Below are 14,376 nucleotides of genomic sequence, written 5' to 3' on the forward strand. Positions count from 1 at the left end.
GATGAAGAAGCGAATGTGAACTGTATATTACCGAATTAAAAAATATATAAAAATAAAAACAAAAGGCTGCAGTATTTGACGATACCGAAATGTATTCAGAACCGCCCGTATTACATATCTTATATTACAAGAAAACTATGAAATGTATGTATTGTTCACTAGTAGTTGATTTTACTCGGCGAACGCAATCCATTCAACATAAGGCTTCATTCGATTCACTCATTTTTAAACCACACAAGTACCACCTATCTGCCGGACCGATTTCCATTAGCAACGTGAACACCAAACGCGTAATTTTTAACATATTTAAAGCTTTGTATACGAACTAGAAGTGTCGCACGACTTTTTTTCACACAGTTAAATATATAACATTCATGCACCGTACGCCTTTACAACACTAAACAACAAAAATGAAATAAGAATACTGGTTCATCAACAAGACATCTACAGCGGAATGTTACTACGTGGTAATGAGTGGTATTGGGTAAGGATGACGCAGTAGATGTCGGTTAAGAAGCAGTCAGTAATTGTATTCCTTATCTATTCAATGAAATATCAGGCGATGAGGTACATCGCATAAGAAATCCGGATATAACAAACACAATGAGAAAGTTGCATATTCAGAGAGAAAGAGACAAAAATTATATCCGATCCATCGGATGGCTTTAACACTACGCAACACAGCTCAGTAAGTGTAAAGTTTACAATTTATATGTCCTTGAAAATGTTAATGGGATTTACAGAAAAGAATACATTTGAATGTGAAACAAGAACTGATACTTCAAAGATCTTCTTTGAGAAGTAATTTTTGTTTATTTAGTAATCGGTAAAACCGATTATAATTTTACACTAAAATCGTGAGGAAGATCCCTTACTACAAGTCGCAGACGATCAACGGTTGCCGCTCTTAAGAATAGTAAAAAACGATACATTTATAATGATGACTTTTCGAAGGTGAATCCTATCAGTACACCTACATTCCTAGAATACAGCAAAATTTGTGGATGGTGAAATCTGCTTCTCAAGCGGAAAGCCGCGTTATGTCAAAGAAAAGATTAAAATGAACAGAAGTAATAGACAAGAGACAAGAATCTACAGCAGAAAAAAATGAGGTAGTGAGTGAGAAGAAAAGACAAATACATCAAGTAAACACAAAATAAAGGTCAATAACAGGTTATATTTATAATATCAGAAATTTTAAAATTTTACTATCAATAAAATCTATGGTTTTCAATTAATTTATTCACACTCATTTACAGGCTGACACTGACTACAATTGTTGTACTTTTTTTGGATTTTGTAGTTCATAAAAAGAATGCTAAGCATGATCAGGATTCAAACCCAGAACCTTCAACAGGAAGAACAGATATACTAAAAAATTTAATAATCAATACTGTGTTGTTTTAAAACTTCTTAACATGAAAAATTAACAACTGTGTTTTTTTCTTTTGTGAGAAAAATCTGCAAATGAGTTCTGCATTGTTTTTCTATTTCAAATTTACAATTACATTATACACTGGCAATTGCGTTACTTGGTATTACGTCATCTTATCCAGGCTTAAAGCAGTGTTGTTCATGTTTTATTTTTGTTATCTATAACCTTTTGAATTTTTATTTTGTTATATCCTTTTTTTGTTTTACTTATTTATCACAATAATTATATATTTGTCATATGATAATTAACTCAAAATATCATCATCCATACCTTAAAATCCCCCTTAAAATACTCTGAACTAAAATTAGTAAAAGTATGAACAAAATTAAATTGATGAAACGTAAAATTGAATTGATGAAATCAAATTAATATAACAAATAAATGACAAATAAAAACAGCCAATCAGTTTTCATGTAGATTAGTACTGCTTAAACTAACATTTAACTAATTTATTTTAATGAACAATAAATGTAATAAACTATAACAAAATAAAAATCATTAAAAGTCAGATGAAGGTAACTAAAACATGACTTAATCTATTACATCTTACATAAAGCCAAACGTTTGTCCATTTGTTTGTTCTCGTATCACGTGAGAAACAACTGACCAGTCCCTTTTAAAATTTGCAGAATACATTAATTTTACTCCAGGATAGGTTTATCAGCCATAGATCGAGGTCCTAGTCCCCTTGTGGGTAAGGTTATCAAATTAAAGATATTCATTAAAAAAAAAAAAATTAATAATTAAAATTTAATTAATTTTTGTCACCACAACAACTGAAATAAGTTATGAAGTTTTCCTCGACAAGTGTGTGTACTTTAATTACCGCAGTTACTGCTATTCTGTGTTTGTAATTTAATTTTTTCAGGTTTTTATAAAGGCTGAATACTTTAATTGCTATTTATCAGTATTATTCTCACAACCATGAGGGCGATGAACACTGTGGGGGTCCTGGCTAGACAGAAATGGCAAGCAAAGCAAGCTCTGCAGGGTCCAGGAGGGCTAATTGGCTAAAACAGGAATGGTGAGTAAAGCGAGCCCTGGCACTCACCCAACCAAGCGGCCCTAGGGAGCTTTTGGGTTGGCCCTAGAGTTCGCCTGCACCAAGCTGAACCACAGGGGTCCAGGGATAGAGTCCCATGGCTAGGCAGTTAGGCAAGCAAAACGAGCCCCAACCAGATAGTAATTAATAAAATATATACTGCACCTAAAAAAATCCATAAAACATAGTTATAAAAATAACTAGCAACAGAGAAAAGTAATTTTTCCTTAAAACTAGGTAACCAATAATAACATGCACACTTCTACAATATAAAAAAAAATTAATGTACCAATAAAATATGGTTATATTAGATGAAAAATGAGCACAAAATAAGTAGGACCCTCTTTAATGATTAGTATAAAAGCAAAAAACTAATAATTAAAATTGTACTTAGTTAGGTTAGGAATTTGTGATTGTATTATGTTCTTTGCTCATGTTGTTGTTGGATATACCGATGTACATGGAGTGGGGGGATATTGTGTATGGTGCTCTACCACTGACGCCGGTGCCTGTTGCACTGGCGCAACAAGTAATGAGGGGCCATGGCAATGCATGGGGGATTGAGGACAGGTACAAGTCCATCTTCATGCGTGTAGGGGCCGGGAGGAAGCCTACTCATACACAAGAGTGGGTGGATCAGAGCTCCCCGATGTTGGCATGGGGGACCCTCGAGGTGTACATGGGGGCACACATAACTGTGAAGGGCAAGCAAAATGCGTGTTTGGATCAGGTATAATAGTGACAGGAAGGGTAGCTGTCCTGCGGAGAAACATTCTGGTCACCGGAAGAGGTGATTAGTATGTTTTCAAGGAGGCATGGGAGACCCCAGTGGGATGTCCGAGTTCGGACGAGCTAGGGAGGGCAGACTGTGCTGCCATGTAACCCTGACGACTGTGTTAAGCTTTTTAGCGTGGGCTGGGTCGTCTTGGGAGAGTTCAAAAAGAAAAAAAAAGTATAGTCTTGTACATAACTTGTAACAAATGAAAAAATAATTATATATATAAAATCTTATATATATTATTAGCAATAAAAAAATTATACAACTACAGAGAGTTCATAAAGAGTAAGACTTACCTAATTGTCTGTAGTGCTTTCAGAGCTTACAGCTCCATCATTAAAAGACTTTACTTTTTATAAATTACACATAATATGAAATTAAAATATTTTTTTTAAATATTGTATTTATTATTTAAAATATTAATATATACAATAAAATTATTTTAGGTCTTGCAACTTTTTTTTTAATTTTTGGGATTCTTTTGCTATAAAAATTAACTAGTATCTAAATGGAAATTATACTACAAAAAATCATATCCATATTTGATTTGCAACCCCTATAACTGAGGGTAGAGGTAATAATCAATCACCACTTACAAGAAACGCTTAATTTCAGATATTATTTATCCCAGAAACCTTTTTGTGGTGTGTAGAGTTTTTATAAAAAAGTTTTTTGCGAAAATTAACAAAAACAACAACGTTTTCTTGATATTTTATTTTTTACTTAATTTCATGTGAATTATTTTAAGATAACCTCTCTACAAGTCCCAAATCAAGAATTTATGTTCAATTTAAAAAAAAAACCATCAAAATATCACGCATACAAGTTTGGTTATAACGTTTCTGCAGTTTTAAAATCCTAGAAAAAAGTTTTCGGAAAATGGAAAACACATTTTTTAGTACACAATTAATTAATAAATTCTGGTCTAACATTATGAATTTAAGTACTGATTTTTGAAAATCGGTCAGCCGTATACTAACATCATCTACGCTAATGTCACCTGAACTTACATTAGAAGGGCCAGCCTTTGGTTCATTATCTTGAACCTCAGGTGCTACCAGGGCAACTAGATTTTTTGTCAAACATTTTTGGTTCATAATCTGAATTTTTTATTTTTGTCCTCTTACATTTTGTTTTTGTGAAGCAAGTAGTTTTGTCGGTGCAATATTATAATTTACTTTATGCACTAATAAATTAATCATATAAGAATTAAAACAAATCTAAACAAAAAAAAAAAGAAAGGCAATTGACTGTATCTATAATGAATTCATAACCTATGGCCAAATACATAATCAAAATACTACTATCACATGTGAACAATGTTTTAAAAACGGCACCTTATTTATTCCAAATAACTACACAAAGTGAAATAAAGAACAGTAATGAACGATACACTGTATAATTTACGTCACAAATCCAAAAAATTGAAAAATCCTAAGTGTTTGTCAAATATTTACACAGTAAACAAAAATGCATGAGACAAGTAACTTTACCACTCAAAGTATACTGCTACTACCAGGTGGAAAAAAAATGAACTAAAAGAAGACAAACTAATCTACTTATTAAAACCCAAGAAATAAACCATCCGATTGTGATGAAACTTTCGTGAATTGTTGCGCGCACGCCCGCGAAGATTTCTGAATTAGTTTGGACCCGCTGGGGGTCGAGATATTTCGAAAAATCGTATTTATGTTCCGATTGGCTCTTACTCTGAATACGTATTAGTTACGTGAAAGAAATCTTTGCAAAAAAGGAAAGAAAGAAAACTTGAAGAGGGAAAGGTTTAATTTTGTGCAAATTAAAAAATTGAACATTAAAAAATGTTCAATTTTTTTATGTTTTCCGCCACCCAGTATATACTTATATTTATACATCAATCATAGATAAATAAAATTATTTATTTTTTTAATATTTAATGAATAGTACACACTGATCTGTGTGGGGAAGTGGCAGCGTCTAGGTCTTTCATCCAAAGGTCCCGGGTTCGAATGCCGGTCAGGTATGGCATTTTTTACATGTTACGAAATTCTGTTTCCGTAACTTACAGACAAGCTTCGCTCAAGCTTATGTGGGGAAATCGTCAAGCAAAAAAAAGAAAAGAAGATATTAAGTATACATCTAGTAATCATGTTGTCATAACAGTAATTTGAAACTATAGTAGGGTATTAATGTAGTAGGCAATCTACCTCTGTAGTTAGTTAATTAGTTCTCAGATGGTGCCACTGAAACGCTATATTGAAATTAGAAAATAAATACTAAAAATAATAAAACTTTTTATTTAATTAATACCGAAATTATAAAAATAATCTAACCAAACTTAACCTACGCTCGCTATTCAAGTTTTTTTTGCAATAGTGCAATTAAATATCACTCATTGACATTAGCTGTTGTTTACAATGTCAAGTGCTAATATTTTTCATTTATTGTTATGATAACATATATATTAACTCTAATGTGTAAGTATTGTGTGTAATGAAGTATACACCAACCCACTTATCTTGGGTCTTGTATAAACAGTGCTGTGTAATAAGAAAATTAACTCATCTATGCTTATATTAGTGGATGTGTAGTGTATGCTAAAGAGAATCGTCACATATTCTTGAAAAAATAATAATATCTTCACCTACCAAACCAGACAACAGATCTGTTCTCATTCAATTAAAACAAAATACTTTGGCTTGTGAGAAAGAGCCTTATTATGCTACTTTGAATAAATTACCAAACTATTTAATAAATCTTACCACCAATTTATTTCAACTACATTAAATGATTTTCTTTTACAAAAACAGTAATAGTCTTGCAATGAATTTTTAATAAATAGTACTAATTAAAGAATTAAAAAATCTTGTTTTTTTTATAACTCGACATGTGTTCAATTTTCATTAACACCTTCTGAATTGTGGGTAATTTTATAATTATATATTTTGCATCTTCATGTATTTATATTTTAAATAATTAACTGTGTATTTTGCTATGCTACTCTCCTCAAGATGTTTACCATGTTTCCCTCTATCCATTTTTTTACCTTTATTTATGCAATAATTTAACTACCCACTCCTGATGCATTATTCCCTGATCTATAATCTATACATAGATCATTCCTAATCTATATAATGTATAATACTATAATCTATAATACGCATCAGAATAAAAAGTTTATTTACATACTACAGTTGAATAACAACCTTCATATTATACTTTTATTTCCATACAAAATTATATTTAAACTGGTTAATTAGATTAATCAATATACGGCAATTATATAAACTTTATAACTGAATCCTACAATATTTAACCCACGTTACTTCACTAAACTTTCTTTTTTTTACAAAATTTATAGTTAGTTTAGATGTATTAATGTACAAAATTCTTAGTGAATGTATGTATTAATTATTGCCACAGTAATTAACCTTTCAGCATGCTACGCTAAGCTAAATATAATCACTGATCTCTGCAGAATAAAAAAAACTTTTAAGAGTGGAAAGAACTAGCCATTATTCTAAAATGTTAATAATAATAACATTGGGGAACAATAAAGAATTTTTTTTGTCTCAGGAAGAAAAATATGTGATTCTGATAGCATTTTTTCTCCTAAATTCAAATATGATATCGGTTTTTCCCCATCATGCAAGATTTCTGAGAGTCAGGCATTTTTAATTTAAAACATTTTAATACTTCCTGCATTCTTAACTAACTAATAGTCAAACATTTGACTCGCCATAAAAAGTAAGAAATGACGATTTTCTGCTATATTTATCCTGTAAAGCATCCCTCTTTATGGTCCAACAATAATCGGCCAGCATATTAGAATTCAATTTGCCTTGATACTTCTTTTCCATAGATGAAATCTCCTGATGAAAGTGTTCCCTGTGCTCATCCACTCACTGACCAAGATTTTCGAGGAAGAAATCTACGTGCGAGTGCAGGAAGTGTACTTTTAAGAATATATTACAACCCAAATTTTTATAAGAAGTTATAAGATCGTTAAAAGTATGTCATGGTAATTTTCCGCCTTTCGATTTCCCAAAAGCTCTGAGTAACATTTTTGAATGCTTCCCAAGCTGCTTTCTCCAGTGGATTCAATAGTTGCTCAAACTTTTCATCATGCATTTAGTATTTCGTGATTTAGTATTATAGTATTTGTGGACCCATAAATATTCTTTCTTTAATTTTTGCATCACTAATTTTAGGAAACTTCTGTTTTAAGTACTTGAAACTAGGAGTATTGTCCATGGCCTTGACAAAATTCTTTGTTAATCCTAGTTTGATATGTAAAAGTGGTAGATACACATTTTTACCATTACATAATGAGTCATGTTTCACATTTTTCTGTTCAGGAATGAGTGACTTGTGTTTAGCCATTCTTTTGTAATGAAATTGTTTTTTCTGTCTTTACTATTCCATTCACACAAAAAAACAACAGTAGTTTGTGTAACCAAGCTGCAGATTAAGAATAAGTGCAATTACCTTCAAATCACCAAAAATATTCCATTCATGCACTGCATATTGAAGCTTTTCCAATATAAATTTAAAGTTTTCATATGTTTCTTTCATACTAGCGAGGTGAGCCACAGGAACTGATGAGAATTTATAGCCATTATACAGAAGCACAGCTTTTAAACTTACTTTAGAGGACTCAGTGAACAAGTGCCATTCTGTTGGGTTATGTTCATTACAAAGTGTCTCCATAACAGAACAAATGTAATTACAAAACACCAAGCCATTTTCTTCAGAAAAATAGTCTTTAAATTCAGAATGATGATTATAATAAATACATATCTTTGTATTCTTTTGAAGAAGATTCCATCCTTTTAACTGGAAAGCAAGCATTTCAGACTGTTTTTGGATAATTTTAAATCTTGTATGAGAGCGATTTTCTTGAATCAGTAAATGAGGCTCAGATGAACTGCTTTATTCAAAAGTTGTATCACCAGAATCTGTTTCTTTTTCTTCCTTATTTCCAACAGAGTCTTGAGCTCTCTTCATCTAATGTCATATGTTCTGGAGGATTTGGTGATGGCAATTCTTTGCAGTGTGGAACTGGTCTTGCAGTTAGGATACACCACTGTATGTTTTGATTTTGATGTAATCTCTTTAATGTCTGTAAGGCAGAAATAACGGTCAGATGAGTGATCTTTGGGTTCCCTCCAAATCATAGGGATAGCAAATGGCATGTGGTGTGTACCGTTTTTCCATACACTGAGAAGCCTAGAACACAATAAAGAACATATTTGTGGGCCCAGGCCCTTGTTTGGTCCCTGACTTAACGCCCAAAATAAAGTTCATAACATTTTTTTACTAATGCAATAAGGTTTCATCTTCAGGACTTGAGCATCACTTCACCACATACAAAACAAAAATTGTTAGCATAAACAAACTCTAGACATTTTGTAATTGACTAATTAAAAGAAACATAGTTGTAAATATGTAATACACAATAATTCAGACACACAAAGCATTCACAATGATGTGTTTACTGGTCCACTACTGCCATCGTTCACAACTGCCATCGTTCTGATGAATGTGTGCTACACTAGGTAACATTTGTACATGAGTATACATATCTGAACCTGCACAACAGTAGCAACTGAGTTATGCAACCTATGAGTTAGCTCATTTGGTTCCATCATATTTACAATATTTTGTACATTTACAAGGGACAAAAAGATGTTTTAAAATATTTAAAATAACAAAAAACTATTGGTGATGGAGAAATTCCAAATACATATTTGAAAACAGGATAAAAAACTGAATTAATTTCACCTATTGGTAGTCGTAAGACAAAAAACATGTTGACCAATGCAATTATAATACATTATTCCTAGTTAAATTTTATATTAAAATTGGCCCAAAATATTATTCATTCATAAATGAATTCATATGAAAGAATTTTATAGAAATCGTTTATTAAACTGAAATAAACTGGAATTTATTGCTAATAAATACATTATTTATTTGTTCCGTAAATAATGTATTTTGATAAGATTCAAAATACAATTACCTATTACTTCTCTAATTAAATGAGGGAAAATCCATAGTAAAAATGAAAGGATTTTTGTATGAAAATTATATTTCCTACAAATATTGTTAAAAAATTTCATATTTATACATGACTACCCAAAAAGGAGTGTATTGTATTTAGGGTATATGTATATGTTTGTTCCACCGCAGCAGCTATATGACTGAACTGATTTAGATGTATGACCCCATGTTGAAATCCTTACATTACCAGGAGTGTCATAGGTTTTTTATATATATATGTTTAAATAAATTAAAAAAATTATACTATATACAAAATGGTCATTCACACACTCTTTAATTACCTGATATTACAGAGAAATGGTTTTTTAAATTTTAAGTCGTATTTTTTTAAATATTTATCTCTTGTATCTATATAGGTATTAAGGAGCTACTTATTAAGTTTACAGTCACCAGATAAAAACGAATATCCCAAGACCAGGGCCTTGTTTATGATCAAGAAAAAAAACAACAAAACAAATAAAAAAAATATTTTTGAGAAAGAACTAAATTGGTATATTATGTAATAATTTTTTTTTATTATTAAAAATATGTCATTTAAGAAAGAGTGTAACAGTGGAGGGAGATGATGAGAACCCTCTTTTATTATTTCCTATCTGTTTTTTTTTTTCATTTATATTTCAAGTTCAAATTGAGGAATCATTTCAATATTTGGTATACATTTTTACATTTAATAAATAGAAAATTACAATCAAAACAAGTTTATTTGATAGTGTGCTTTGTCTCCAGGGACAATCGCATATATCTCCTCCTTTTATAGTTTTTGTACCCAGGTTATAAATAATTTTTTCTCTTTGCAAAATTCTACTAGTCTGTTCCTTCTTCCATTCCTTACATCTATGCTATATTTACCTCGTTCACTTTTCTCCACAAAGCATTCAGTCTCCAATGAACACCTTATAGCAGTCCTTTTCCAATTTTGTTACATCTTCAATATTCTCATACATTTCTTCAATATCTTCTTCATACTTTAATGTTGACATATATACTTGTATATATAAATAAATTTTTTGGTAATGTCCCAATACTTAACGATATTAATCTATCATTTATATTATATACTTTGTACACCCATTTTGCTACTTTCATTCCTCATAATTATTTCCAATCCATTTTTCTTTTCCGTCTTGTCAGAACAGAGTATGAAACTTTTCCACTCTTCATTTCATTCTATCTCTCCCATCTTAATTTATTCAGCCCTAATATATCAATTTATTTATCTTCATTTCCTTTTTGAGAGATTTCCCGCTCTATAACAAAGACGTGATATTCCATGTTCCTATATGTAATCAGTCCTTGTAACTTCCATTTTTGCTTCTCCCAGAGATCCGTATGAAAAATTATTTTAACTCCAGAATATTTAATAGAAAAAGCCAATTATGATATTGGCTTTTGCAAGAAAATATTACTGTTATCATTAGTACAGTGGTTTCCTGATGTCTTTTGTGTTGTAATGTTATTGATTTTTGAAAAAGTCCCTCTGTTTCCAAAGGAAATTTTCCAGCCCCAGGGCAATAGATAACCCTGTATCCACCACCTGGGGATACCATTGACACTTATAATTGGGGGACTCCTTCATAACTTGGTCCCCTCATTCATTAGCTACTTGTATATGCTAGGAATTGTTAACAAATATAATCATAGCCCCACTCACTACCACAGGGGGTAAATATAAGAATTATCTCCCTGTGAAATTCCTCTTCAATCTGTCCACTGAAGGCCTTTATTATGTGAATCAAACCAACTCGGGTCAGTTTGGCTGGAACCTGACAACCACATATGGGCGCATTGTGGTATCTGCAAGCAGTTTTTTGGGCTCCTTGTACGTAAAACTCAAAAAAAAAGATGTTTTTAAATAACTAAATATTATGAAACTAATAAGATGTATACACTCCAGTGAAAAATAATAATAAATTGTAAAATTTTCAGCAAAATCGGTAAAGTAGTTTTTGAGTTATTAGGACACACACAAAACGAAAATGAGGAGGGTTATTTTTGTTCAGGATTCACAACAAAACTACTTTATCAATCGCAACCAAATTTTTACCCATGTTTCTTGACATAACTGAGAAGGTTTTTAGACATATTTCATCTCGACGAATCAACCGATTGATTGCTTTCAGATTTTCAGGGTACATTCGTATTTTACCGTGGAAGGTTTAGGGCCTCGGCCACAGATCGAGGCCCTAACTCCTTTGAAGGTTAAAACATTACAAATATTCATTATTTCTTCACTCCTGAGGAGGTAAAGTTATAAGTTACAAGATATTCATTAAGGAAAAAAGATTAATTCTTTACTTTATTATTATATTTCTGCCTACATAGCAAAGAAATAAGTTATGAATTTTTCGTCGTCGAAGGTGTGTGTATTTCAGTTACCACAGCTACTATTATTCTGTGCTGAGCCTCGTAAATCGAAAGCTGATAAAGCTTTAGCTGAACATGCTTGGAATGCGTAATTGTACCGGGTAGCAGTTTAACTGAAGAAGCAGCAGCTTATACTGCAAACTAATGCGATGAAAGTTAAATCTAAATTTGGAGGTAAATTGAAACTTAAGTAAAACGTTGACGGTAGATTAAAATAAAAATAGATGGTAGTATTAAAAAAAAAAATTAATAAATTTAATACCAAAACGTGCTTTATATGATTACGAGTTGGTTGAATATGCAAAAAATAAAAATTCCACATTTTAGAGATGTTTTTATGAAGAATCAATTACCTATGAAAACTGGAATAAATAACGCGCTATAGTTAATGTAGACTGTTCAAATGACCCGGTACAAATTGGGTGTTATAAAAAACATTGATAAAATTGTAAATTATTTTGATAGCATTGGCAACATACATCCATCCTGCTTTAGATGATGATGAATTTTAATCATAATTTACGAGACAATCGCCTGTGGCGGTTTTCTCGTAAACGCCCTGAAAAAGATGCAAGGTCATACTGTGACCACATATTTCAATATAAAACTTTTTGCTCTTTTCGTTGGTAGGGTTAAAAATATGTCACTCTTCAAATAACGGTCAAGGTCACCCTTCAATCTGAGTAACATTTAATTAATTTTTTGTATTGCGCGTAGTTTACGAGAAATTCGCCTAGGGTGAATACAATGCAACACACACACACACACACACACACACACACACACACACATATATATATATATATATATATAATTTATTTATTTATCGACATATCAGATAGATTACAGTATTGCGTTGTTTACACAAACCGCTCTTAAGAATGACTAAAATATTTTTTACCCACTTTAATACGCGGAAAATTTTTTTATCAGGCTCAATAAAGCCTGATAAAAAAATATCACTTTATTTTTAAGTGCGACTTAAAAATATTAAATTACAAGTGATGTATTTACTCATAAATATTAATTTGATTTGTTGTGAGCAGATTTTACTTTAAAGTTAACTGTTATTTTAATATGTTGATAATTTTTCGATGATTCAACAAACATCTTAGATAACAGGAAACAAATCGTATATACACTGGTTGCTTAGCGACAGTTCGCGTGCATTCTTCAGTTCAGTCTTTTATAAAGAACATGGTTAACATAACAAAATGTAAAGTAATAACATCGAACCTCAAGTGTTTATGGAATATTATATTAATAAAAATACTGAACGGTATATTTAAAAAGCAGGTTACTCAATTTGGGGGAATCGGAGACTCGGAATCGAAGGATTATCATTCTCCCTCTAACGATTTCTTGTGATAAAAATTAATACCTACCAGAATAAAAAATTTAAATACTATAAATGTTATTTTAGAATTACGAAAAAAGTAAATAGCCAATTGAGAAATTTTCGAACGATTAAAAAAATAATTTGTACGGCAATATATGGATATATTAATTACGGAATACCTTAGAAATATAAAAACATAACCGTGAACTGTTTCAAATACCTCCATCTTGACTATTCGGTTAAATGCAACGCTTCTAGTTTTCTAGTTTCAGGTAAAAACTGATTACAAAAAAAAAATCAATACAGAAATTGGAAATGTAATAACTTTTTATAATCAGAGTGTCGGACGTAGGCTTGGTTTATGTATACTCGTACACACGCTCACTCGTGTCACTGGGTAATTCCAGATCTAACATTAAAAACTTTTTTTTATACGAGACATTTATATTAACGGTGTCGATAATATGCCTGGTTCGGTACTAGCGATTCACTGCCCTTTAACGGAACCGACCAACTGTGTGTATTATTAACTGAGCTTCTTCAGTTGTGTCTATTGATCAAGTCGGCTGTGTTGATGTACAAATTTTATTCTTTTATAATATTTTAAAGTCATTTCGTTATTCATAAAATAATTAATTTAATTTATATTTATTAATTACAAAAAGCAAAATGAATGAAGCAAATTTAATAAAAATTGTTGGGGGATACACTTCACTCTATATCTCTACAATACATTAAACGAATATTGCGTCATATAGAATGTATGAGAATTTTTCTATTAAATCTTTAAAAATAACTTACGAGGTGCAACAATAAAGTAATGAGACTGATGTGAAAAAAAATGTTGCTTACCGTTTTAGTCATGTTAAGTGTTGTCTCCTTCAAAGTAGTTCCCCTCTGGTTGCACACACTTATTCCAGCGCTTCTGCCATTGACGGTAACATTTCTGGAACTCATCTTCTGTAATATCCTCCAAGACCCTCGTCACAGCTTTACTGGACATCATTACTGGACATCTTGTGTTGTTTGAAAATGGTGTCCCTTGACCGCCATTTTTACTCTTGGAAATAGAAAAAAGTCGCACGGAGCGATATCTGGTGAATAAGGTGGCTGTGGTAGTACTGAAATTTGTTTTGAGTTTAAAAATTACTGTACTGACAGAGCAGTATGGGATGGCGCATTATCGTGATGCAGAATCCAATTATCAGCAATGTTGCCACGGACACGAAGAACTCGTTTACGAAGTCTTTCTAAAATTTCTTTGTAGAAATATTGGTTAACTGTTTGTCCAGGAGGCATCCACTCTTTATGAACAATTCCCTTGGAGTTGAAGAAGCACACAAGCGTGCATTTCACTTTTGACTTTGACATGCGAG

This window comes from Lycorma delicatula, chromosome 6, assembly GCF_047948215.1.
Source record: "Lycorma delicatula isolate Av1 chromosome 6, ASM4794821v1, whole genome shotgun sequence".
NCBI classification, from domain to species: Eukaryota; Metazoa; Arthropoda; class Insecta; order Hemiptera; family Fulgoridae; genus Lycorma; species Lycorma delicatula.